This window comes from Myotis davidii, unplaced genomic scaffold, assembly GCF_000327345.1.
Source record: "Myotis davidii unplaced genomic scaffold, ASM32734v1 scaffold299, whole genome shotgun sequence".
Taxonomy (NCBI): domain Eukaryota; kingdom Metazoa; phylum Chordata; class Mammalia; order Chiroptera; family Vespertilionidae; genus Myotis; species Myotis davidii.
This window is the reverse complement of record NW_006293088.1, coordinates 1,634,166-1,638,384: the sequence shown is the minus strand read 5'-3', so window position 1 is coordinate 1,638,384 and position 4,219 is coordinate 1,634,166.

Here is a 4,219-nt window from a genome sequence, read left to right as displayed (position 1 = left end):
GACGACTATTTTAGGGACACAGGCATGCAATCCATATGGAACCATCACGCTGCCAGCAAGCCAATGTGTTTTCAAAAATTTATTCATTCAACGCGAATTGATTTAACAAAACTCTGCCAGTTGTGTGATGGGAATGCGGAAGCAAAAGACAAACACCTGTCCACCGTGGAACCCGCACTCTGGCGGCCCTAGGAGGGAGGGAGACAAGAAGCCGGGAAACGCACACGATGATGATGACAATAATGAAAGTAGTTGCTGTGATAGTAGTGGCTGGGGGTCCAGGGGGTGGCCAGGGAAGGCTTCTCTTAAGGGGTGACCCTGGAGCTGAGACGGGGAGGATGACTGAGGGTAAAGCGATGCCAGGTCCCTAGGAAGGAAGGAGTAGGCTGTGGTCCAGGAACAGGAAGGTCAGTGGGGCTGGAAGCCCTTGACCTTGGGGAGAGGGCAGGCGATTCTGGAGACGTCAGGAAAGATAATTGTGTAGAATTCAGGTTTAACTGTGATTTGCTCTGATTTTATTCAACTCTTTTCTCTGCTGGATTATTTCCCTCAGCACAAAACCTTCACATATTATTTCTCATCTTAAAAACAAACCCCTCCCCTTCTGGGCTCCCATATCTCTCCACATCGTTGGTTGTATTTCTTTGCTTCCTTTCATAGCAGAACTCATCCACATTGTTTATATAGACTCGCTGTCTCCCATTTGTCTGCTCCCGCCTTTTCTTTTAAAAACCTTTTAATTTTAAGAACTGTTCATACTTAGAGAAGGTGCAAACACAGTCCCACCCACTCTCCTATAGCAGTGGCTATTCTCTTTGACCACCTTTGCTTTGAGGCTTTGTCTATATGGACATACTGGGCTTTTTTTTTTTTCTGATCTCCTTGAAAGTAAATTGCATGACATTTTACCTGCAAATACTTATTCAAAGATATTCTCTTTCAAATCCGCAATGCGGTGACCAAATGCAGGAAATGTAACATGGAAAATATAACCCATATTCAAATTTCACCAGTCGTTCCCGAAATGTTCTTTTAAAAAATTCACTTAAAATTTTGTATGCAGTGTGATGCACTCTTTCTGATGTGTCGTTCCAAGTTTTGACAAATGCATACAGTCTTGTAATCACTATTATAATCAAGATATAACACAGCTCCATCACCAGTCCTCAGTCCTTCCCACCACCCCCCAGCCTTGGCAACCACAGACCTGTTTTCTGTCCTCAGCGCTCTGCCTTTACCAGAGTGTCATATAAATGGAGGCACACATTTGCAGGCCTGGCTTCTTTCACTCAGCGCACTGACTTTGGAACGCATTCATGTTATTGCTTGTTTCAGTAGTTTTTCCTTTTCACTGCTGAGTAGTATACTGTCGGATGGATGGACCACAGTTTGTCCATGCATCATTTGAACATTTAGGCTGTTGCCAGCTTGGGGCACTTAACTGGTATAAAGTGATTTTTACACTGGTGGAAAGGCTTTTGTGTGAATATAAGTTTTTATTTCTCTTAAGGAGAGGATTGCTGGGCTGAATGGTAAATGTATATTTAACTGTCTAAGGCACTTCTAAGCTGTTTTCCTGATCACACCCTTTTCAGTTCCCATCAGTAGCGTCTGAGAGTTCCAGTTCATTCACACCTTCTCAGCTGTTGCCTTTGTCCTTTTTCTGTCTTTTAAAATTTTTTTTAGCCTTTCTAATGGGTATGTGGTAGTATCCTCCTATGGTTTTCCTTTGTATTTCCCTAATGACGAATGATATGGAAGCATCTTGTCATGTGCGAATTTACCATTTTTCTAGCTCCTTTGATGAAGCGTCCAAATCCTTTGCTCATTTTTAACGTGTTTGCTTTCTTATTGATTTTTGATCGTTCTTTACATGTTCTGAATACAAGCCTATATCAGAAATGTGATTTGCAAATATTTTCTACCTACCAGTTTGTGGCCTGTCTTTTTCATTCCCGTAATCGTGTCTTTCAAAGAGCAAAAGTTTTTAAATATGATGAAGTCCAGTATATACACTTTCCCTTTTATGGCTTGTACTTCGAATATTGTCCCCTGAGAACACTTAGATCTTCTTGGGTAAGGCCACAAAGATTTTCTCTTATATTTTCTCCTATAAGTCATGCAGATTTTTGTCTTATGATTATAGTTTACAGGATCCATTTGCAGTTATTTTTTTGTGTAAGAGGGGAGGAATGGGTTGCGGTTCATTTGTGTATTTTTTCTCCCCGCAGGGATAGTTAAAATTTCTCCCCCCAGCACCATTTGTTGAAAAGACTCTCCTTCATCACAGAAACGCCTGTGCAGCTCTGTCAGAACCAGTTGGCTTCGTTTGTCTGAGTGTGTACCTGGGTCCTGCTTTCCTCCCTGGTCTATGTGGCTATCCTTTCACTCAATTACCATGTTGTCTTGATTACTGGAAGTGTACAGTGGGCCTTAAAATCAGGTTGTGTGAGTCTTTCAACTTGGTTCTTTTTTCAAAATTATTTTGGTAGTTCTAATTCCTTCGCCTTCTTATAAAAATTTTAGAATCATTCTGTTGATACTAAGAGAAAATCCCTTTGATTGGGATTAAACATATACATCAATTTAGGGAGAATTAACATCTCAATGATATTGAATCTTCTAATCCATGAACACAGTGTAGCTATTTACTTAGGTATCCTTTGATTTCCTTAATCCAAATTTGTAGGTTTTAACGTATTTTATAACATATTTTGTTAGATTTATATGAAAGCATTTTATGGTTTTTGATGTTACTATGAATGGCACTGTTTTTAAAATTTTGATTTCCAGCTGTTTATTGCTAGTATATAAAATAGAATTGATTTTGCCCAGCCAGACTGGCTAAGTTCATTGAGTACCATCTTGTGCACCAAAAGGTTGCCAGTTTAATTCTCAGTCGGGGCACATTACTGGGTTGTGGGTTTGATCCCAGGTTGGGGCACGTAGGAGAGGCAGCTGATAGATGTTTCTCTCTCACATTGATGTCTCTTCCTCCAAGCATGTCTTCAGGTGAGGATTAAATAAATAAATAACATTTAAAAATAGAATTGGTTTTTAAAATGTTGAACTTGTATCATGTGAGTTGGCCAAGCTCACTTACTAGTTCTAGGATCTTTTTTTGTATGTTCTTTGGGATTTCCTATGTAGACAATGGTCTCTCCTGCAAGTAGGAATGGTTTTATTTCTTCCTGGCCAATTTCTGTGCCCTTTATTTCTTTTTCTCTCCTTATCGAATTGGCTGGGACTTACAGTTAGTTGTTGAAAGGTGAGAGGTGACTTGCTTACCTTGCTCCTAATCTCAGCGGAAGAGCTCTCAGTCCTTCACCATTAGGTATGATCTTATCTGCGGGTTTTTTTGTAGATGCCCTTTATCAGGTTAAAGGAATTCCCTTCTATTGCTAGTTATTGAGAATTTTCATTGTAATTACGCATTGAATGTTGTCCAGTGCTTTCTTTTCATCTATTGAGATGGTCACATGGTTTTGAATTACATTGGTTTAAAAATGTTTAGCCTTACATTTCTGGGATAAGTACCACTTAATTGATGTAGTTTATCGTTTTGGTTTTAATCCTCACCCAAGGTCATATTTACTGATTTGAGAGAGAGTTCGAGAAGGGGGGGGGGAGGGAGAGAGAGAGAGAGAGAGAGAGAGACAGACAGACATTGATGTGAGGAAGCGGCATTGATCAGTTACCTCCCATACTTGCCTTGACAGGGGATTGAATCCACAACCTAAGTATGTGGCCTGACCGGGAATGGAACCCGCAACCTTTTGGTATGATGCTCCAACCAACTGAACCACACTATCCTTTTTATATATTGCTGAGTTTGCTATGATTTTATTGGTAATTTTTTATATCTATGTTCATGAGAGATTTTGGTTTATGGTTTTCTTTTGTGGTAGTACCTTTGATTTTGGGGTCAAGGTAATGCTGTCCTCACAGCATGAGTTGGGGTGTCCCCTCCTCTTCCGCTTTCTGGAAGGGAGTGGGAACCATCAGTGCCATTTCTTCCTGGGATGTTTGGTAGAGTTTACCAGTGACGCTATTTGGGCCTGAAGTTTTCTATGTTGGAAGGTTTTTTAACTAAAAATTCAATCTTTTAATAGTTATAGAGTTACTCGGGTTACATATTTCCTCTTGAGTGAAGTTGGGTAGATTATGTCTTTGAAGGAATTTGTCTATTTCACCTAAGTTGTCAAATCAATAGGCATAA